The sequence below is a fragment of the Mus caroli genome, unplaced genomic scaffold (genome assembly GCF_978045245.1).
Source record: "Mus caroli unplaced genomic scaffold, Mus_caroli_1 scaffold_13, whole genome shotgun sequence".
Lineage (NCBI taxonomy): Eukaryota > Metazoa > Chordata > Mammalia > Rodentia > Muridae > Mus > Mus caroli.
The window spans coordinates 73,657,397-73,681,551 of NW_028227268.1; the positions used below are offsets into that span (position 1 = coordinate 73,657,397).

The 24,155-nt window shown below is 38.5% G+C and overlaps 2 pseudogenes; both read right to left on the reverse strand.

The window, feature by feature from the left end:
• Nucleotides 1-7,191: 7,191 nt before the first annotated feature.
• On the reverse strand, nucleotides 7,192-8,099 carry LOC110304470 (eukaryotic translation initiation factor 3 subunit I pseudogene; annotated as a pseudogene).
• Nucleotides 8,100-20,149: 12,050 nt separating this feature from the next.
• On the reverse strand, nucleotides 20,150-21,086 carry LOC110305600 (olfactory receptor 2Y1B-like; annotated as a pseudogene).
• Between the last annotated feature and the right edge of the window lie 3,069 nt (nucleotides 21,087-24,155).

A 24,155-nucleotide genomic window follows, 5' to 3' on the forward strand; every position in this document is an offset into this window, starting at 1 on the left:
AACAAAAAACAAAATCATAGACCAACTTCTCCGATGAACACAGATGTAAATATTTCTTAATGAAAAAGATAAAACATCCTGCAAACTGAACATTGTACATCAAGACCAAGTGGGTTTCATCCCAGGGAGTCAAGTTTAGTTCAATATACGCAAATCAATAAGTGTAATATATCACATACATATACCTATGCATGCTGGTCAAGTGCTCTGCCACTGAGATTCATCCCCAAAAGTTGGAGAAAAAGGAACTTAAATCATATATTAGACAACAGATTACTATTCAGAATGTATAATAAATTCCTACAACTCTACACAAACAAACAGAACACACCACGATCTTAGGTTAAAGAGCCAGAAGTGGAACTACCCAATCATGCCATGTCATAGCTTCCATCCTGCCACTGTGGTAAAATACCATTAACAAAAACAGCTTGGGGAGAAAAGCATTATTTGGCTCACACTTCCACATCATAGTCTATGACTAGGGGTAATCAAGACAGGAATTAAAGGCAGGAACTTAAAGAGAGACCACAAAAAGAAAGCTACTTACTCCTTTAACAGCTAGGAGCACCTTCCAAGCGATGGCACCATCCATTGTGGACTGGACACTCCCATAGCAACCAATAAAATGTCCTACATTTTGTAGCAGGAACTACAGGGCCACCTCTATGTAAACACTGGGGGAAAGCAGCCACAAAAGCATCTCCTGCAGGAGGACCTAATTGAGGACTGCCTGAGAGACCAAGGATTGCTAGTGCAAAGAATGTCAGCCAATTAGGAATTGCTGTTCAGAAGAGATGCTTTCTTGGGACCGATGGGGGTGTGGGTGGAAAGTATTAAAGGAGCTTGCTGCAGTGCTCAGATGAGCTTGCTGCAGTGTTTCTCACCTGCTCTATGAGTCTGTGTTGTTGACTCTGTGCCAACTCACCCTTAACCCCCAAGGACAGATAGGATCCGGTGGTCTAGGGGGTTGGCAACAACACACCAGTCTGATGGCGACAGCTGAAGAGATCCTCTTCCCCATGATTCTAGTTTCCGTCAAGTTGACTAAACTAACCAGCATACAAAATAATTGAGAATTTTGTTTTGTTTGGTTTTAGGAAGTGACTCTATATGCTAACAACAATGGTGTATAAAAGTCCTATATTAAATATCTAGAATGAAGAAAGTTAATGGGGACAGGAAGTAAAATGGTGGTTATCTGTGGTGGAATGGGCAGGGAAATTAGTGTTTTCATGAAAACAGAGTTTTGGTTTGGGTTGAAAAATACTGTGATGAACACTAGTTATGAAAGAGGATATAAGGCTAATTGATTGTTTTTGTTTTTTGTTTTTAGTTCTAACAGCCATAGGTTTTTCATTTGAATGCTGGATAAATGCACAAAAATATGTCGGATAGTGGAAGTCTAAATCCAATGTGAGGCTCCACAAGGTCCATTCTGAATGACTATTCTAACCATATAGAAGTTCGTTGAGTTGCATAGTGTTTAGGTCTGGTTAACTTTGGTGTGTGATGGTGACTTTTTAAGCAATAAAACAATGCCTTTTTAAGCAATAAAGTTTACATTTAAAAAAAATAAGAGAGAGAAGGTTCTGAAATGGATGGTAACAATAGTTGCACAAGGTGAATGTAATTAATGCAATAAAAACTTCCTTTTAGGGCTGGAGAGTTGGCTCAGTGGGTAAGAGTACTTGATCTTGCAAAGGTTCCACGTTTGATTCCCCGCACCCACATGGAGGCTCACAACCTCCTCGGGAGTCAGGCATGCATGTGGTGGGCATACATGCAGTGAAAACACTCCTGCAACAAAATATAAAACAAATTTAAAATGTTTCAAATATTTTATTGCTATAAAAATTAATCTTGTGAAAATAATGTCATGTTGCTGAGGGAATTTAGGAATTTCAGAGCTTCTCAAGGCTTCTGGTCCACATCTACTTTTGGATAGAGAAGCCCTGCAGATCCCTGAAGGGTAGACAGCACTGTCTCACAGAGACTTCCAACCACTAGAGGGAGCTACAGTATTTAAAACAGGCCTTTCAAAATAGAAGACGCTCTGAGAGATGAGACCAGGGCCTTTGCCTTGCTTCTTCTGCTTGAATCTCAGGAGTGGTCTAAAAATCCACAGGCCTTCACTATGTATGCCCGGTGTTTTGTCAGTTTTAATAACACCTATACACATATAGTAACAACAGAGAAATCAGTGCAGTTATTCTAGAAAAACCAAAATTGCTGGGAGTTTTTGCTTTCATCTTTGTTTCCCCAGTGTGTTGAATATGACATTTCAACATTTTTCAAGGCATGCAACATGTACATTCTGTCTCCCTATATTCAGTACTGTTTCTAAGCTATCGGTGAGAAAATTGTGTTTGCAACCTGCTAACCTAATAAATACAGTGTTTAGGTCATCTTTGGGCTCATTGAGACAATATTCACATAGTTTTTAAATGTTTAAAATCTGACAGGTATTAAATCCATAGGTCATATTTTTATTCTAAGGGTAATTAATTTTCTGTGACTTGGGCCTATTCAAGGCTGATGCCCTCATTCCAAACCTCAGAAAATCCTCTACTTTGGAGAAAATGGAATGGGTTGCTTCAGTTACAATTCTGTATCAAGAAAAACTAGAACAAATTTCTTCTGTTGTGAACCCCGGTGTCAAAACAATAACAAAATAGGTTAGCAATGATAATTAAACGTACTTGTATACAAATATATACCAGAACTTCGATCAGTATCATCTCTTGGGACTGGAAAGATGGCTCATAGGTTAAGAGCACTGCTGCTATGCCAGAAGACCTGGGTTCAATTCCCAGCACCCACATGGCAGATCACAACTGTCTGTAACTCCAGTTCTATGGGACCCAACACCCTCACACAGCCATACATGAAGCAAAACACCAATGTATTGGCTGGCTTTGTGTGTCAACTTGACACAGACTAGAGTTATCACAGAGAAAGGAGCTTCAGTTGAGAAAAATGCCTCCATGAGATCTTGATATAAAGCATTTTCTCAATTAGTGACCAAGGGAGAAGGGCACCTGTGGGTGGTATCATCTCTGGACTGGTAGTCTTGGGTTCTATAAAAAAGCAAGCTGAGCAAGCCATGGGAAGCAAGCCAGTAAATAACATCCCTCCTTTGCCTCTGTATCAGCTCCTGCTTCATGACCTGTGTGAGTTCCAGTCATGGCTTCTTTTGGTGATGAACAGCAATGTAGAACTGTAAGCTGAATAAACCCTTTCCTCCCCAACTTGCTTCTTGGTTATGGTGTTTTGTCCAGGAATAGAAAATCTGACTAAGACAACCAATGTGCATAAAATAAAAATAAAATACTAATAAAAACATCATCCCTGATGTCCCCAGCCCCTCCTTCATAAGCACATTTCTGTCTCCTACTTCTATAAGTTTGACTTTGCACATGTAAGTGACATCATATGGTATTTGTTTTTTATGTCTGATTTATTTCATATAGTACACTTTTTTAGATTAATCAGTATTATAAATGAGAAAGTTCTTTTTATAATGCAGAATAATACTTCATTTAAATAGATCCTATATTTAATTTACTCATTTATGTGATATTTATAGCTATCATATATTTGTGACATATTTTCATAATTTTTTTAGGTATAATGGTTTCCTTTTGGCATATACCCAGAAGAGAGGTGGCTAGACAATAGAGTGGTTCTAGTTTCGCACAATAGCCACGCCTTTTCAGAAATAGGTTAGAGTGGTTATGTGCATGGCTTTTCTTTTTTTTTTTTTTTTTTGTTTTTTTTTTGTTTTTCGAGACAGGGTTTTTCTGTGTAGCTCTGGCTGTCCTGGAACTCACTCTGTAGACGAGGCTGGCCTCAAACTCAGAAATCCACCTGCCTCTGCCTCCCGAGTGCTGGGATTAAAGGCATGCGCCACCACTGCCTGGCTCATGGCTTTTCTAGAGAAGACATAAATGAAAACCTGCTCCCCCAGATGAGGCAACCAACAATAGAACCAAAACCAAGGCCCAGAACCAGGGTTCCAAATTAGCTCACTCCAACATCTACCCCATCTATGAACTTCAGGGGAGCATGAAGGAACCAGTTCTACAGATCCAAAGCTGCAGGATTTTCATGACACAGGACAACAACAGAATATCTAAAGAGTTCTGGTGAGGATCCAGAAATGATAGTGTAGCAGAAGCCAGAGGCCTCGAACCAGACCAGTGACTCATTGCAATGAACACTTGCAAGTAAAAAAGTTTGGACAAAAGAGTGTATAGTGGAACATGCTGTGGCACACTACAGTTTCCACAACAATTTCTTTTCCTTTTGAGTGGGAGGTTGCAAGGGCAGAGGTTTGGTATGAAGGGATGGGAAGATGAGAGGAATTGGGGTAATGCTGTGAAATTCACCAAGAACCAATAAAAATTTAAGTTAAAAAAAAAGGTTGGCATGTTTAAGGCCTTGATTTAAATAGAATTTATGTAACCTTATCTTCACATGTCAGCACAATGGTTTTAGATCCTTATATCATTCTCTAACACAGGAATCTCTCTCTCTCTCTCTCTCTCTCTCTCTCTCTCTCTCTCTCTCTCTGTGTCTCTCTCTTTTTCCCTCTCTCTTTCTCTCTGTGTGTCTGTCTCTCTGTCTCTATCTCTCTGTCTGTCTCTCTGTATCTCTCTCTCCTCCCTTTTTATTCTTTCCCTTATCTCTTCCTCTGGCTTGTTACATTTACGTTCACTTTTCTCTATTCTCTTCTTCCTTGAGTGGAAAGATTCTCTTCTTTCTATTACACAAAATTACACAATCAACATCTCTGTGCAGCTGTCAAGGTGTGGGGGGTCACCTTCTACTCAGCACTGCCTTAACCACACGGTTGTCCTTTAAGTGGGCAACTGCCATCTTATTGAAACTCTGACTGCTCTGGTAAGTACATTTGTTCACGATGTTTTCGTTTGAGTTAAATATAAGTGAAGGGAAACCAAGGTACAAGAAATTGGAAATGAGCCCTGAAATATGAGGAGATATGATCAGGGTCACAGCTAACTAGACAAAAAGAATGAACTCATGTCCTCTGGCTTTGGGTACAGTATAGAATAATCTGCATGGCACCATGGTGGCAAGTAGTAACTTTGCAAAAGCCATTGTGATTTTGGGTTAAGTCTTATACCACTCCATATAATGTTCTTTTATCCTTCTTTATGTGAATCATTGATATAAGTAAACATTTATGTCCTGTTTTCTCATACATAAGATTTAATAACTAAATAAACTAAATAACTAAATAGTCATTTTTATACCAGTTTTATCAACAAGTAATCTATACTGGCAGTTTCTCCATCAGTAAGATGTTAATATTTCTACCTCCACACAACCTGTACTACTCTATGTGAGGTGCCTGGTGTATGGAAGATGTTCATTCAGTGGGATTACTCTAAACCTAAAACTTTAATTTTTGTCTTATTTAGAACAAACGTGAAAATTCTGCCTATGATTCCAAAAGGATCCAAATCTAATGATCTAAGCTACAGTCAAAGTGCTAAGTGCAAAAGTTTCTTTATTTCAAGAGCTTAAGATGACTGAAGAAAAAGACATACTGAGTGATTGTAACCTTACTGGGTCTCACTTTATACACTGTTAGTGCAAATACTACAAAGCACGATGTGCAATTATGAAGGATGGGGAAAGGCTTCAATGAGCTGAGTCATCAAAATTAATAGCTAAAGCTGTGTAGAGTGTACAGTTTGTATAACATTACTATTACACTTCTCCATAAGTTGTCACCATTGGTCTTCATCATGATGCTCTGTTTACTTCTCTACTTTACTCAATGCAAATTCTTGAGATAATAAATTCAAAAGAAATGTTTTCTTTGGCTCATTTTAGAGTGCACCATTCCTTTGGCAACTGTGGCAAAGCAGCGCTCTTCAGCGAATGTGTAGAGGAACAAGAACATTTACTTTGTGGCCAAATGATGGACAAAAAAATACAAGACAGTGGTTAAGTAATCCCTGGAATAGCCAAGAGTTCAAATGATCTGAAAACAGTAAACCCAAACACTAGACTGCTAGGATCTGCACAGGAGGTCTGGGAGGGACATGGTTGCTACTATTATTTCCTCTTTTGGAACATAACTCCAACATTAGCAACTCTGAATTCTTAGCAATAGGACAGGTGGAAAGACTAAGAAATCTCGGACAATATATCATATTTAGAAGCAAAATTTATTGTCCTTATTTGATTGAGAATTTCCTAAGCCTGAACTGGACTGGACTGGACTGGACTGGACTGGACTAGACTGGACTGGGCTGGCCTGGACTGGACTGGATTGAACTGGACTGGACTGAACTGACCTGAACTGAACTGCTCTGAATTGAACTGAGCTAAACTGCTTTGAACTGAATGGAATTGAGTTGAATTCCCTCTCCCTTACTGATCTTTAAGTAGACTCTGTTTCCTGTTTGTTCTCGTGATAGTTGGGCATATCCTGTCTTTGACTCATTCCATCAACTCTTTCTCTGATTCATCACTTTGTCTGCCCCTGAAGTAGATGGCATGTCTATATTCCAATCAGGGAGATTAAAGATGTGTACTAAGGGCATGTCTGTATTCCAGCCTGAGGGATTAAAGGTGTGTGGCATGTCTGCATTTCAGCAAGATCCTATCTCTGGATGTGATCCCTTGCCAGAACAGCCATGTTGCTGGATTAAAAATCCTCTACACCCAGCAGTATAACTATATGGTGCTGGCTTTAATGGCATTAAGAATGCAGGAGTAAAGAGTCATGGATTATTCCTCTACCATTTGAGAGAGCTGCTGAGGCCAGGCAGTGTGTGGAAGGAGAGTTCCTGCATGAAGGTCCACAGAGATCAAGAGACTGTAAAGGGCCTTTGTACAAAGCTGTGAGTTTAGCCTGAGTTACATTGGAGATCCCAAAATGTTGGAGATCCTAAATCCATGGGATATCTGCTGAGGAAAGCTGTCTGTGGGTAGTAGAACCAGCGTAGGCAATAAAGCTGAGAAGGCAAGGCCATCTAAGCCCTTTGAATGGAAAGCAACAGATATTGGATGTGGATGGAGGGAATTTAGTATTTGCCCTGCTACATTTTGGTATTTTTAAAAAATGAATTTATTTCTATGAGTGTAAAACTTTTTGTGAGAAACCTCCCTAGTGTGGATGGGAATCCAGCTTCTTAGGCCTTGAACACAGATTCACTGTGGATTGAAGCAGTGGATACAGATGTAACCCTCTTTGACACTGCTCCTGTAGCTCTTCCATCAGGAAGGAAGACAATGTTGTTGATGGGTCTAGAGTGGCTCTTGACTCTTCCCAATTCTTCTTCAAAGGACAAGTGGAAGAACCTGGCCTCAAACTTGCCAGTCCTGATGGAAGTTGTGGTTGCATCTATGACTTACAACCTCCTAGCATGACATGGTCAGAGTTGGGAGAAAAAGCAGCTGAGATAAGTCTTTTGAAGTTCAAAACTCACAGAGTCAGAGCTAAGCCGTGCTCTCCTTGGATGCTATGGCAAACATGGCCATGTCTCCAGACAGCTAGATGTCATTGATCTACCAGGAGTACTCCTGAACATTCACCAACACCTCTCCAGACTTTGCACTATATTGGTTGAGCTCTCCACTCTCATGGCCTGTGGTAGATGAATTACTTCCTCAGGAGTTCACAAACAGCTCTGGTGATCTTGGGATCACTGCAGGGTATCTTCATATCACTGTCCATCTGTCTTGGATCTTGTAGATCAAAACTCTGATATCCCATCTGCTTCTCATGGAAAACATGTTGATGTTGCCCCCAAAAGTCAAAACCACACCTCCAGACAGCTGGTTGATCTTGAGTAGAGCCAGCTGTTTCCCTGTCTCAATCTCAGAACTGACAGCTCTTGTCAGCTGGGCTGTGGGACATGCTTGGTATCCATGTCAGTATACACACACTACACAGCTTCAATAAGAACCATGTAGGTGCCCAGCTTCTCCCCATTCACAGAGCACCACACATTCATGATAGGGTCTTTGGTAATGGTCAAGAGGAGGTCTCCTTCACAGTTATACTTGACTACATGATAAATCACTGATGGCCCTGCACAGAATGAGGAGAAAGACATTGAAGAGTTTTGGTCTTCCTTTACAACATCATTTCGGCACTAGTCCCCAGTTCCACTCTTTTGGCATAGTAATGTCTATTCTGTGGACTTATATGTTGTAAGTATGTAGCTGTCTTTTTTTTTTTTTTTTACAGGTTTTACAAACTTCCTGTTGCTTGGTGCCATGCTTCCTGTCCTTGATATATTTTAATCCTTCTAGAAACATAAGCCCAAATAAGTCCATTCTTCTATAAGTTTCCTTGATTGTAGTATTTTATTGCAGCAACAAAAAAGTAACTAATACAAAATCTTATTATATTCCTTAAAATATTCATCTGTTGATCATGTGCATTGTAAATATAACCTAGACTCTAACTTGATGTTCTATTTGTATATAAGTAGTATGCATGTACTCATAAATTTTTATGAATCCAATAGCAACATTTGTCATGTTTCTTATTAAAATGCATTTCAAAATAAGATGAAAAGAATATTTTCTGTGTTCTTCCAAAAGCTTTAGTGTCGTGCTTTTTAACATGTGCTGGCACTTTTTTGTGTGTGTGTTGGTACTTTTAACTTGACTCAATTTATTATTTTTTATCTTCAGATTAATTTATTACCCTGGCATTATTTATTAGATGTGCAGTCTTCTACAATGATTGATCTTTATCATATTTCAAATTTCAATATAAGTATATTTGGTTCTCTTTTTTGTGCCATTCTGTAATCTACCATATATTCCTATGTTAACAAGACTATTCTTATAGATCTACACAATACTGTCCAATTTTGTGACCCAACTTTCCAAATATTTTTCCAAAGTTTTGTTTACTATTTTGGTTCTTCATTTTTCTAGGAGAATTTTAAAAATGTTTATTGAAACTCTCTGTTGGGATCTTAATGCAATTATATAGAAGAGTAATTAGAATTAGTGTAGAGTTTCAGTGTGGAGTCATCACATTCATGAAAGTGCCTGGTTTCTGCATTTTCACATTCTGGTAGGATTTCATTTTCTTCACAATAGTCGGTAACTTTTAACAATGAGATAGTTTGTAACTTTTAACAATGATAATTATGCTAAACCTTTTTTGTATTCTTGGCATACTAATTTTAATATTTATGAGTGCTTCTTAAATTTTTCATTTCAGTTATGAAAAACCACATATAGCAAAATTTATCCACAAATATTTTCAGTAAGTGGCATGATCACATAAAGTATAGTCATATTATTATGCTACTATAGATCTTTAGAAGATTTTCATCTTTCACAATTGAGTACATTAAATTCCAATTATTTCCTTCCCCCCTGCTCTGCATAGTACAATGTCAGTCTGTAGCTCCATGAGCTCCACAGCTCTAAGTGCTTCTTTCTACACATGGAGTCGAAGAGTGTGTTTGTTGCTTGAAGAGCAGCTTATTTTACACAGCTTGGTATATTCAAAGTTTATTCCTGGTGTCTCATGCATCCGAACCTTATTTTCTTTTACAATAAAATACAAAACCAATCTAATATGTTTGGTAATTGAACATCTCTTATTCTAAAGACCAATCCCAACCAAACTAATAGATCAACTCTATTCAATTCCATTAAACAAGTATAGGTATCCTATCTCTAACTAATGTAGAGAGCAAACAAAGAAAGTTACTGATTATAGTGATTTGAGTTTTTGTAAGCTCAGTGAAATAAATCAAAGATATTAGAAACAAAAACATATAGATCAATCTGGTTTTTTTTACACATGTTTATTTTTATATTGTGTACATGAATGTTTGTCTGCAAGTATGTGTGTACACTAAGTATGCTACTTGTGCCCACAGAGGCCAGAAGAGGGTGTCAGATGTCCTAGAACTGGGGTTACAGGTGGTTGTGAGCCTCCCTGTGGATGCTGGGAATTGAACCCATGTCCTCTGCAAGAGCAGAAAGTACTCCTAACTGCCACCTCCCCAACTCCAGATCAATCCAGTTTTAAAACATAAATAATGTTCTAAGTAAAGTATTAGCTGAAATAATTCAGATAGACATAACCTGATTTACAGACTATGGTTAAGCTGGGTTGATTATAGCACCATAATATTTACCAACCTCACTTGTTAAGAAGATCGTCACATCTCCATTGGATGCTTTTTCAATTTTATTAGAAAAAAATCAGGTGACTATTTGGTATGATTCTATTTCTGGAACTTTTTGTTCTGTAAACTCATGCATCCATTACTTTTCAATACTGCTTGCTTTTCTTTTTCTGTTGCTCTATGGTAAGTCATAAATACAATGAGTTAGCCCTTCCACTGTCGCCTTCTTCAAAAGTGTCTTCAACTATTATAGTTGTTTTCCTTCCCATGTAAACTCCACTAATTCTTTTTACATCTAAATAAAAGCTCTTGCGTATTGATTGGCATTATAAACAATGTAATATTTGGACAGAGTAATGTTTAGAGAATTTGCATCTTTTCCACACTGGATCTTTTAATCATTGAACAAAACACCACCCTCTATTCATTATATATATTCTATTGATTATTGAACAGATCTTTGGTAATTTTAGCAAACATATCCTAGACATATTTTGTTAGATTATACAAGGATGCGTCTCTTTTAAAATACAATACATGGTGTTGTTCTTTTCCCCTGCTTCGGCTTTTACACGGTGATGCTGTGAAAATACAGTGTCTGTGTTTGTTTATTGATGTTTTCTCAGGAGTTATTAACTGATCTCTGTCTAGATTTCTTTGGATCATCTACACAGAATAATCACATCAGCTATGAATAATTGGAAGAGTTTTACTTCCACTTCATAGAACTTGTATTTTTATGTTAAAGTATTTATGATTTATTATGTGATTTTGAAGGAAAGTAAGACTAGTGTGTGTGATGGCTAATACTGATTGTTAAATTTACAGGATCTAAAATTATGTATGAGAAAAGTCTCTGTGAAAGCCTTTGAGGGATTCTCATAATCAGGCTGGCCTCTAAAATTATCTGTGAGGAACTTTCTAGATTAGATGAACTGGAGTACGAAAATTTACCTTCATTGTCAGACTGAATAAAAAGGAGAGAGCAGCCTGAAACCTGGCATCCATCTTTGATTAGTTCTGGACTGCCAAGGCACTGGACCAGGTGCTTCATGTTCCTGCCACATTGGTGTCATGATGGTCTGTACCCTCAACCTGTGAGCTAAAATGAGTCTTTTTTTTTCATTGTTGCTTTTGTAAGGTATTCTTCATCAGCAGTGTGTAAAGAAATCAATACAGTAATCACACTTGTCATTTTCCTAATATTAACAGGAAGGCATTTGATGAACAACGTAAGCCTCATATTAACTGGTCAATTTCAGGGTCTTAGAGGGGTAGGGTAAAAATCTAAAAGTAGCTTCAATTTGAATCTCCCTGAGGCTAAGAATGTTGAACATCTTTAAGGGTTTGTCAGCCATTCATGTTTTATCTTTTAAAACTATTCTTCTCTAATACAGTCCATTCCAATTTCAGTCTCCCTTCCTCCACACCTCTCAGTTCCTGCCTCCAACCTCCATCCACTTCTCCTGTGTTTTCCTTCAGAGGAAGAGCAGGACTTCCAGAGATATAATTTCCTGTCCTTTGCTGCACAGTTTTTCAGTTTCATTAGGTCCCATCAATAACAGATGACATTCATACCTGCAGGTTCTTCTTTAGATATTCTTTTTCTGTGCCAATGAATTCAAGCCTATTTCCTACTTGAGAAAGTCTATCATATTCAGGGTGTCTGGTATTATATTGAGGTCCTTGGTCCACTTGGAATTGATTTTTTTACAGCGGGATAAATATGGGTCAGTTTTTATTCTTCTGAATATAACCTTCAGCTTGACCAGAACCATTTGTTGAAGAAACTGTATTTTCTTCAGTGTATATTTATGGCTGTGTCAAAAATGAGTTATACATAGTTGTGTGACATTGTGTTTGGGTTATCAACTCAATTCCTCAATCAATGTGTCCATTTTTATGATGATTCAATGCTCTAAATTACTACAGATACAATGGTACACAATACAGATACAATAGTAGTACAGCTTGAAATCATAATGGTGGTTTCTCCAATAACTCTTTTATTATTCAGAATTGTTATGGCTATCCTGAGATTTCAATTATGAAATTGAAGATTGTTTTTTAATTTCTGTGAAGAATTTTGTTGGAATTATGATCAAGGTTACATTGAATCTGTACATTGCTTTTGGTAAGATGGCCACTTTTACAATATTAATTCTACTGATCCAGGAACAAAGATCTTTTCATCTTCTTGTGTGTTCTTTAATGTCACAAAGTTTTTAATTATGCAAATCTTTTACTTCCTTGGTTTGAGGTAACCCAAGATATTGTGGGATTTCCCTCCTCTGCAATGGCATGTTAGTTGTTATTATGTAGACCTTGTTTAGGCAACCATATTGTTGAGATTTCATGGGTATAGCATCCCTGCTTTGTCTAGAAAACATGATATTACAGCAGGTGCCCTGGTCCACTGGGTCTTGAAATATCTCCACTGCCTTTCTCTTGATGTTTACTAAGATTTATGTATTATAATCCTATGCATTTTATGTATTTATTTATTGTTATATGTGGATGTTTTGCCTTCATGTATGTTTGTGCACCACATGGAGGCAAGAAGAGAACATCAGATGCAGCTGGTTGTGGGCCTGCATGTGGATGCTAAGAATCAAACCCAGGTCTTAGAGGAATGCGAATTGATCCATTCCTATCTCCTTGTACTAAGGTCAAATCTAAGTGGATTAAGGAACTCCACATAAAACCAAAGACACTGAAACTTATAGAGGAAAAAGTGGGGAAAAGCCTTGAAGATATGGGCACAGGGGGAAAATTCCTGAATAGAACAGCAATGGTTTGTGCTATAAGATCGAGAATCGACAAATGGGACCTCAGAAAATTGCAAAGCTTCTGTAAGGCAAAAGACACCGTCAATAAGACAAAAAGACCACCAACAGATTGGGAAAGGACCTTTACCTATCCTAAATCAGATAGGGGACTCATATCCAATATATATAAAGAACTCAAGAAGGTGGACTCCAGAAAATCAAATAACCCCATTAAAAAATGGGGCTCAGAGCTAAACAAAGTATTCTCACCTGAGGAATACCAAATGGCGGAGAAGCACCTGAAAAATATGTTCAGCATCCTTAATCATCAGGGAAATGCAAATCAAAACAACCCTGAGATTCCATCTCACACCAGTCAGAATGGCTAAGATCAAAAATTCAGGTGACAGCAGATGCTGGCGAGGATGTGGAGAAAGAGGAACACTCCTCCATTGTTGGTGGGATTGCAAGCTTGTACAACCACTCTGGAAATCAGTCTGGTAGTTCCTCAAAAAATTGGACATATTACTACCGGAGGATCCTGCAATACCTCTCCTAGGCATATATACAGAAGATTTTTCAACTGGTAAGAGGACACACGCTCCACTATGTTCATAGCACCTTATTTATAATAGCCAGAAACTGGAAAGAACCCAGATGCCCCTCAACAGAGGAATGGATACACAAAATGTGGTACATTTACACAAGGGAGTACTACTCAGCTATTAGAAAGAATGAATTTATGAAATTCCTAGGCAAATGGATGGACCTGGAGGGCATCATCCTGAGTGAGGTAACACAATTACAAAAGAACTCACATGATATGTACTCATTGATAAGTGGATATTAGCCCAGAAACTTAGAATACCCAAGATATAAGATACAATTTGCGAAACACATGAAGCTCAGGAAGAACGAAGACCAAGCTGTGGATACTTTGCCCCTTCTTGGAATTGGGAACAAAACACCCATGGAAGGAGCTACAGAGACAGTGTTTGAAGCTGAGACGAAAGGATGGACCATCTAGAGACTGCCATACCTGAGGATCCATCCCATAATCAGCCTCCAAACAATGACACCATTGCATACACTAGCAAGATTTTGCTGAAAGGACCCTGATATAGCTGTCTCTTGTGAGACTATTCCTGGGCCTAGCAAATACAGAAGTGGATGCTCACAGTCAGCTATTGGATGGATCACAGGGTCCCCAATGGAGGAGCTAGAGAAAGTACCCAAGGAGCTAAAGGGATCTGCAACCCTATAGGTGGAACAACATTATGAACTAACCGCACCCCTCCCCCCAGAGCTTGTGTCTCTAGCTGCGTATGTATCAGAAGATGGCCTGGTCGGCCATCAGCGGAAAGAGAGGCCCATTGGTCATGCAGACCTTATATGCCTCAGTACAGGGGAATGCCAGGGCAAAGAGGTGGGAGTGGGTGGGAAGGGGAGTGGGTGTTGGAGGGTGTGGGGGACTTTTGGGATAGCATTGGAAATGTAAATGAAATAAATACCTAAAAAAAAAAAAGAATCAAACCCAGGTCTTTTAGAAGAACAGTCAATACTCTTAACAGCTGAGCCTTCTCTCCAACTTCCCAAAGGATACTCCTAAAACTTGCCCTAAACCACATACATGCATGTGTGTGTGTGTGTGTGTGCGTGCATGTATTGATATATTATGGTATATGTAAAGGTCAATGTAAATTAAATGAAAGTCCTTAGGGCAAGACCACAACTATAAAACTCATGGAGATCACAGAAGAAAATCTCCTCAGCATTGACCTTGGCAGTATGTTTTGGGCTTGCAAACAAAAGCTTAGGATTTAAAAGTAAGTAAAGGATTATTTTAAAATGATACTATGTCAGGATAAAAATCTTCGGAATTGCAAAAGAAATAATTTTCAAACCTGAACTGCATTGTACAAACTGGGGAAAAATATGTGAAAGTCATGTGACAGGTTGGAGAGAGATGTCCTAATTTATGACTAATTCTTACAATAGTAGAACAACTGAAAACCCATCTTTAAAGTAGGCACAGGCCATTACTCCATAGAGGACATTAAGCATTTCCAAGGAAACATATAAAATCTGTGTACTGTTAGTAGTTACCAGGAAGTAATATTGAAATTACTCTTGGTGTAACCTACACTCTCTAGGATCAATATTTGTGAAAAGATAAGAGGTGGTAGTGATGGCATGGAAAAATGTGGAAACCTGTACCTGAGATTATAGATTAATACAGACTTTGGGGAAAATAATAGAGTGATTCCTTAAGAACTTTTAAATAGAGCTGGAAGGACAGCTCAGTGGTAAGCTTTCTGGTCTTATAGGGGAGCTGGGTTTGATTCCTGGCACTCAGTTACACATAGTTACTCACAAGCATCTGTAACTCTTAATTCCAGAGTGTTCATTGCCAATTTCTGAACTCCGTTGGCTCTAGGCTTACACATGGTGTACAGAAATACATGTAGGCAAAGTACTTACATGTATTTTAAAATAATTATTTTCTTTTAAAACATCTACACACACACATACACACACATACAAACACACACACACACAATATAACAACCAGAGAATCTAGAGGTCTTTCTTCTGGGTGCATGAAAGCAAATGAAATTATCATCTTTTCAAGAAGTCTTCAATCATGGTTTCTGTTCTTTAGTTCATCACAGTAGTCTAACAGACGATGAAACCGTGATGTGTATTTGTAAGGAAATATGATTGAGTTTCAGAAAAAGACCTTGTTGTATGTTACTACTTGATAAGCTAAAAGGACATTGTATTAACTGAAATAAAATAGAAAGAAAACCATTAGCTTGCTTATCCATATTTTTTTAAGTTAATGCTGTGTAGTTGTTTCCTCTACAGGAAGCTCACCAGGCTTATAAAACTTAGGTGAAACTCCCAAGACTCAGAGGCTCATGAAACTTACACAACTCATGGGTCCCTCTCCAAGATTGTTGAAACAATAATTTCTCAGGAAGAGGATACTTTTCAATAGTTTATCTGATTACATGATACACAGGGAACTCCAATAGTGTGGCTTTCACTAGTTGACACCCATGCTTGAGTGAATTCCCCAATGATACAGCTCCCTTTGGGTCACCAAAGCTTAGTAATTAACTTAAACAAAATCACAGGTTCACAATGTGGATGTGGGTGAAATTGTTTCTTTGGCTTATCATTGCTCTCTTGATGGGGGTGAATAAAAATAGGCTTCCAGGGAAAGTTCACACAATAATCAAATTCACAGCGAATAAAGCAGAACCTATGATGTGTCATGAACTGAGAGGAAATAAGATGTGGCTCAAAGGATACAAATTTTCAATATCTAAAGTGGGCAAGTCTAGATACCTAAATACAAAACAGTGATGTAGCCAATAAAATTGCGTTCTGTGAGATACTTGTGTCCAGTAAGTAATTATTAGTAACCAGATCTTATTTTCTCTAATCCAAAAAGAGATTAAAAGTATCATGTAAGATGACAGTTACATCAATCTGCTTTAGATACTGGTGACCTTACTTCCTCTGTGCAACCCATATCATCCTTTTATGAATCTCAAATACATGCAATAAATTTTATATTTAAAACTAACAAACTAAGTATGAAATAAAACCATAAAAAGAAATGGCAAAAGGTATGTTAATATTCTACCGAATGCAAGAGCATTGCCTCTAACTACCTCGATCACAGTGGAGAGACTTGGGAATCACTAACTGACTCTGGAGTGGCTTGGGGATCCATGCTCTCTGATGACCAATTAGCTACTGTCCTGGATGAGAAGATCCTAAGGGGTGTAGGTTTCCATGGAAATGCAATTTCCTTCTCACAAGATAAAATATGTGGAAAGCCATGGACAACTGCGTGCCCAAATACACCAGTGGCTTCTTCAGAATTCTTGAATATGAATTATGTTTCTACTAATATAATTGAATTGTTACATTTTCTGCAAGCTTAATAAGAAAACATAGTAACCACAAAACAATTTATTATGTTGTATTCTGCATCCAAATAAATACCTTTTTTCTATTAGGTTATATAGATGCTTGAATTATTTAGACCTTGATAAACAAAATAAAGAAAAAAACACATTTATTTATGCACAATATTGACTTGTTTTCCCAGATAGTAAATATAAAATATAGAATTTTAGGTAACAGCTAGCTGGATAAAAGTTAGAACAAAATAGGGCATATTTAAATGATAAATTTCTATTTATTATTTGGGCAACCTGAAAATAACAACACAAAATAAATATCTGGCATTTGGTCTCTTGATAGATATATCTAATATGAGGTAGGAATATTCCACATTTACATAGTTAAATGTAACAACACAGAGTGTTCTATAGGTACAAGGCTTGAACTTATAGAGAACTCTTACAGTAAGCACAAGGTCGCCAATGAAGGAGCTAGAGGAAGTAGCCAAGGAGATGAAGGGGTTTGCAGCCCCATAGGAGGAACAACAATATGAGCTAACCAGTATCCCCAGAGCTCCCAGGGACTAAACCACCAATCAAAGAAACACATGGTGGGACTCATGACTCCAGCTGCATGTGTAGCAGGGTATGGCCTGACTGGTCACAAATGGGAGGAGAGGCCCTTGGTTCTGTGAAGGTTCTAAGTCCCAATGTAGGGGAACACCTGGGCCAGGAAACAGGAGTGGGTGGGTTGGTGAACAGGGGGAGGGGAGACGGGATAGGGGGCTTTCAGGGGGCAGGGAAACCATCAAAGGGTATAACATTTGAAATGTAAATAAATAATGAAAATATCTAATAAAAAAAAGAAATGCTGCTTGATGGTGGGAAGATGATAATGTTCACAAAAGAGAGAGACTATAGAAACTAGCCAATAAAAAAATTGAGTTCTTTATATATATTGGATATTAGCCCCCAATCAGATTTACATTTGGTAAAGATTTTGCCCAATCTGTTGGTTGCCGTTTTATCTTATTGACAGTGTCCTTTACCTTAGAGATGCTTTGCAATTTTATGAGGTCCCATTTGTTGATTCTTGATCTTACGCCACATGCCTTTGGTATTCTGTCCAAGAATTTCCCCCTCTGCCCATATCTTCGAGGCTCTTCCCGCTTTCTCCTCTATAAGTTTTAGTGTCTCTGGTTTTATGTGGAGTTCCTTGATCCACTTAGACTTGAGCTTTGTACAAGGAGATAAGAATGAATCAATTTGCATTCATTTACATGCTAATTGCCAGTTGAGCCAGCACCATTTCTTGAAAATGCTGTTTTTTTACCACTAGATGGTTTTAGATCCTTGGTCAAAGATCAAGTGACCATAGGTGTGTGGGTTCATTTCTGGGTCTTCAATTCTATTCTATTGATCTACCTGTCTGTCACTGTACCAGTACCATTCAGTTTTTTATCACAATTGCTCTGTAGTACAGCTTGAGGTCAGGCATAGTGATTCCCCCAGAGGTTCTTTTTTTTTTTTTTCTTTCCTTTTTTTTTATTAGGTATTTTCTTCATTTACATTTCCAATGCTATCCCAAAAGTCCCCCATCCCCCCCCACTCCCACTTCTTGACCCTGGCGTTCCCCTGTACTGAGACATATAAAGTTTGCGTGTCCAATGGGCCTCTCTTTCCACTGATGGCCGACTAGGCCATCTTCTGATTCATACGCAGCTAGAGTCAAGAGCTCTGGGGGGGTTACAGTTAGTTCATAATGTTGTTCCACCTATAGGGTTGCAGATCTCTTTAGCTCCTTGGGTACTTTCTCTAGCTTCTCCATTGGGGGCCCTGTGATCCATCCAATAGCTGACTGTGAGCATCCACTTCTGTGTTTGCTAGGCCTAAGATTAGCCTCACAAGAGAGAGCTATATCAGGGTCCTTTCAGCAAAATCTTGCTAGTGTATGCAATGGTGTCAGCGTTTGGAGGCTGATTATGGGATGGATCCCGGGTATGGCAGTCTCTAGATGGCCATCCTTTCATCTCAGCTCCAAACTTCCCCCAGAGGTTCTTTTACTGTTGAGAGTAGATTTTGCTATCCTAGGTTTATTGTTATTCCAGATGAATTTGCAAATTGCCCTTTCTAACTCGGTGAAGAATTGAGTTGGAATTTTGATGGGGATTGCATTGAATCTGTAGATTGCTTTTGGCAAGATAGACATTTTGACTATATTAATCCTGCCAATCCATGAGCATGGGAGATCTTTCCATCATCTGAGATCTTTTTCGATTTCTTTCTTCAGAGACTTGAAGTTCTTATCATATAGATCTTTTGCTTGCTTAGTTAGAGTCATGCCAAGGTATTTTATATTATTTGTGACTATTGTGAAGGGTGTTGTTTCCCTAATTTCTTCTCATCCCATTTACCCTTTGTGTAGAGAAAGGCAACTGATTTGTTTGAGTTAATTTCATATCCACTTACTTTACTGAAGTTGTTTATCATGTTTAGTTCTCTGGTGGAAATTTTGGGGTCAGTTATATATACTATCATATCATCTGCAAATAGTGATATTTTGACTTCTTCCTTTCCAATTTGTATCCCCTTGATCTCCTTTTGTTGTCGAATTACTCTGACCAGGACTTCAAGTTCTAGATTGAATAGGTAGGATGAAAGTCGGCATCAAGTAGCATTTCTGAGGTGCATTTCACAGCTGAGGAGACCATGGCACACACCCCTCCCATTACAGAATACCTCCCTAATAATTTGCATGCTGCCTCAAGTAGAAAAGCAACATTCATATCTGGCCTGTAGGTGCTCCATGAAACACCATTAATAATTATTTCCTTATGTTCTCCAAATATCATAGAAGTGTATTCACTTCAATAGACCTTAAAAGGGTTCTTGAGATGTGAAGGGACATAGACAAGATGGAAGGTATTAGAAGCATATGCATCAATGTACTTCTTGACTTTGTATCATAGGGCATTCTGCACAGCAACATGCTAGGATTCTGGAAGGCATTGCCATCAGGATAATGCCTCTGCTTCCTAAGATGGCCTAGGAACTGCCTCCTTTCTACAAGAGGAGACAATATTTATTCTCCAAGCACCATGGTACAAAATCAACTCTAGCTCTTTGTTTCATATGGACTATAGACACTGAACTACAAAGTGTTTCAAGAGATCTCCACTTCCAACTATGAAGCAAGGAAACAGCAGGCCCATGAGGTCTGTTGATGCTCATTTTGTACTAGCTGCTTTGCAAGGAGAGGATGTGTCTATAAGTCATGAACTGTTAAACCAGATTTTACTGGTCCTTTGCTATTCTATCCCAAGTCAGAAGCTCTTCCTAGGACATTCCATAGAGTCCCCTTCACATCCTTGTTCCTTAGGGTGTAGATCAGAGGGTTGAGCATGGGGGTGACTATAGTATAAAAAAGGGCCACAAACATCCTCTTGCTGTCAGAATAGGTGCCCTTGGGTTGTAAGTATGTGTACATGGCTGCACCATAAAACTTAGAAACCACGACAAGGTGGGACCCACAAGTCCCCAGAGCCTTTTTGCACCCTGCCATTGACTTGGTCTTCAGCACTGCCTGAGCAATATTTGCATAGGAGCCCAGAATTAGTGTTACAGGGAGAAATCAAGATTACAACTCATGCCACAAACATTTTGGCTTCTGTTCCTTCTGTGTCCTCACAGGCCAACTTCAAGTGAATAGGAATCTCACAGAAGAAGTGGTTCAGTCGGTGTCCACAAAGAGGCATTGCCATCATGAGGCTCATCTGAATTAGAGATTTCATGAATCCTCCTATCCATGAAACAACAGCTAGTGAGAGGCAGAGAACGGGGTGCATGATGGTCGTGTAGTGCAGTGGGCTGCACACAGCAGCATAGCGGTCAAAGGCCATCACAACCAGGAGCACACTCTCTGTGGAGGTCAAAGCAAGGAAAAGGAAGAGCTGGGCCACACACCCTTCATAGCTGATGGTTCTGTCATATCCCTGGAGGTTAATCAGAAGCTGGGGCACAATGCTAGTGGTATAGCACAGGTCCAGAAAGAACAGATGGCAGAGGAAGAAGTACATGGGCGTTTGAAACCGAGCATCCAGTTGTGAAAGAATAATGATGGTGGAGTTGCCAAAGAGAGTTAGGGAGTAGAAAATGGAAATGAGTACAGAGAGAAGAAGTTCCAGTTGAGGGAAATCAGAGAAACCCACCAAGAAGAAACCCTGTCTAAAACTCGTATTGAAACTTCCCATAGCCTTTCATGTGCTTCAATTACAGAACACAATTCAAGGATTGCTAGGAAGAGCACAGATCAGAGCATTGTTCCAGATAATTCTGAAATACTCCAGAATCAAGCTTTTTCTTCTCTACTTTGCTAGGTCAGTCTTTAATTCCTACCTTTTTCCTCTTCAAACTGGAAATCAAGGGACTGTGGTATTGTCTTTTGTTTAAACTATTACTATGCTCTGTATATGTCCTGAACTTCATCCAGTTCCCACAGTCCAATGAATGTCTCACTGTCTGGCAGCAGATGTAGAGTCTTTCCTACCTTCCTGCATTGATGTTAAGATCTATCCCAGGAACAGGTAATGTTAAAGTTTCCTTGAAAAATATAAAGAGTAAAATATAGCCTTATTAGGCCCTATCAGTCTCTTTGGCTCCTCTTTGGTTCACGCCAAGGTATTTTATATTATTTGTGACTATTGAGAAGGGTGTTGTTTCCCTAATTTCTTTCTCAGCCTTTTTATCCTTTGTGTACAGAAAGGCCATTGAATTGAGTTAATTTTATATCCAGCTACTCCATTGAAGCTGTTTATCAGGCTTAGGAGTTCTCTGGTGGAATTTTTAGGGTCACTTAGATATACTATCATATCATCTGCAAAAAGTGATATTTTGACTTCTTCCTTTCCAATTTGTATCCCCTTGATCTCCTTTTGTTGTCAAATTGCTCTGACTAGGACTTCAAGTACAATGTTGAATAGGTAGGGAGAAAGTGGGCAGCCTTGTCTAGTCCCTGATTTTAGTGGGATTGCTTCCAGCTTCTCACCATTTACTTTGATGTTGGCTACTGGTTTGCTGTAGATTGCTTTTATCATGTTTAGGCATGGGCATTGAATTCCTGATCTTTACAAGACTTTTATCATGAATGGGTGTTGGATTTTGTCAAATGCTTTCTCTGCGTCTAAGGAGATGATCATGTGATTTTTGTCTTTGAGTTTGTTTATAAACTGGATTACATTGATGGATTTCCATATATTAAACCTTCCCTGCATCCCGGGATTAAAACCTACTTGGTCAGAATGGATGATTGTTTTAATGTGTTCTTGGATTCGGTTAGCATGAATGTTATTGAGTATTTTTGCATCGATGTTCATAAAGGAAATTGGTCTGAAGTTCTCCTCCATCTTTGTTGGATCTTTCTGTGGTTTAGGATCAAAGTAATTGTGGCTTCTTAAAATGAGTTAGGTAGAGTACCTTCTACTTCTATTTTGTGGAATAGTTTGTGCAGAACTGGAATTAGATCTTCTTTGAAGGTCTGATAGAACTCTGCACTAAACCCATCTAGTCCCGGGCTTTTTTGGTTGGGAGACTATTAATGACTGCTTCTATTTCTCTAGGGCATATGGGACTGTTTAGATCATTACCTTGATCCTGATTTAACTTTGGTACCTGGTATCTGTCTAGAAATTTGTCCATTTCATCCAGGTTCTCCAGTTTTGTTGAGTATAGCCTTTTGTAGAAGGATCTGATGGTGTTTTGGTTTCTTCAGGATCTGTTGTTATGTCTCCCTTTTAATTTCTGATTTTGTTAATTAGGATGCTGTCCTTGCTGTGCCCTCTTGTGAGTCTGGCTAAGGGTTTATCTATCTTGTTGATTTTCCCAAAGAACCAACTCCTCGATTGGTTGATTCTTTGAATAGTTCTTGTTTCTACTTAGTTGATTTAGCCCCTGAGTTTATTTCCTGCCGTCTACTCCTCTTGGTTGAATTTGCTTCCTTTTGTTCTAGAGCTTTTAGGTGTGTTGTCAAGCTGCTAGTGTGTGCTCTCTCTAGTTTCTTTTTGGAGGCACTCAGAGCTATGTGTTTTCCTCTTAGAAATGCTTTCATTGTGTCCCATAAGTTTGGGTATGCTGTGGCTTCATTTTCATTAAACTCTAAAAAGTCCTTAATTCCTTTCTTTATTCCTTCCTTGACCAAGGTGTCATTGAGAAGAGTGTTGTTCAGTTTCCACGTGAATGTTGGCTTCCTATTATTTATTTTGTTATTAAAGATCAGCCTTAATCCATGATGATCTGATAGGATGCATGGGATAATTTCAATATTTTTGTATCTATAGAGGCTTTTTTGTGACCAATTATGTGGTCAGTTTTGGAGAAGGTACCATGAGGTGCTGAGAAGAAGGTATATCTTTTTGTTTTAGGATAAAATGTTCTGTAGATATCTGTCCATTTGTTTCATCACTTCTGTTAGTTTCACTGTGTCCCTGTTTAGTTTCTGTTTCCACGATCTGTCCATTGATGAAAGTGGTGTGTTGAAGTCGCCCACTATTATTGTGTGAGGTGCAATGTGTGCTTTGAGCTTTACCAAAGTTTCTTTAATGAATGTGGCTGCCCTTGTATTTGGAGCATAGATATTCAGAATTGCGAGTTCCTCTTGGAAGATTTTACCTTTGATGAGTATGAAGTTCCCCTCCTTGTCTTTTTTGATGACTTTGGTTGGACATAGATTTTATTAGATATTAGAATGGCTATTCCAGCTTGTTTCCTCAGACCATTTGCTTGGAAAATTGTTTTCCAGCCTTTCATTCTGAGGTAGTGTCTGTCTTTTCCTATGTGAAGGGTTTCCTGTAAGCAGCAAAGTGTTGGATCCTGTTTGTGTAGCCAGTCTGTTCATCTATGTCTTTTTATTGAGGAATTGAGTCCATTGATATTAAGAGATATTAAGGAAAAGTAATTGTTGCTTCCTATTATTTTTGTTGTTAACGTTGGCATTCTGTTATTTTGGCTCTCTTCTTTTAGTTTAGTTGAAGGATTACTCTCTTGTTTTTTCTAGGACGTGGTTTAAATCCTTGTATTGGTTTTTTTCTGTTATTATCCTTTGAAGGGCTGGATTCGTGTAAAGATAATGTGTGAATTTGGTTTTGTCGTGGAATACTTTGGTTTCTCCATCTACAGTAATTGAAAGTTTGGCTGGGTATAGTAGCCTGGGCTGGCATTTTTGTTCTCTTATTGTCTGTATAACATCTGTCCAGGATCTTCTGGCTTTCATAATCTCTGGTGAAAAGTCTTGTGTAATTCTGATAGGCTTGCCTTTATATGTTAGT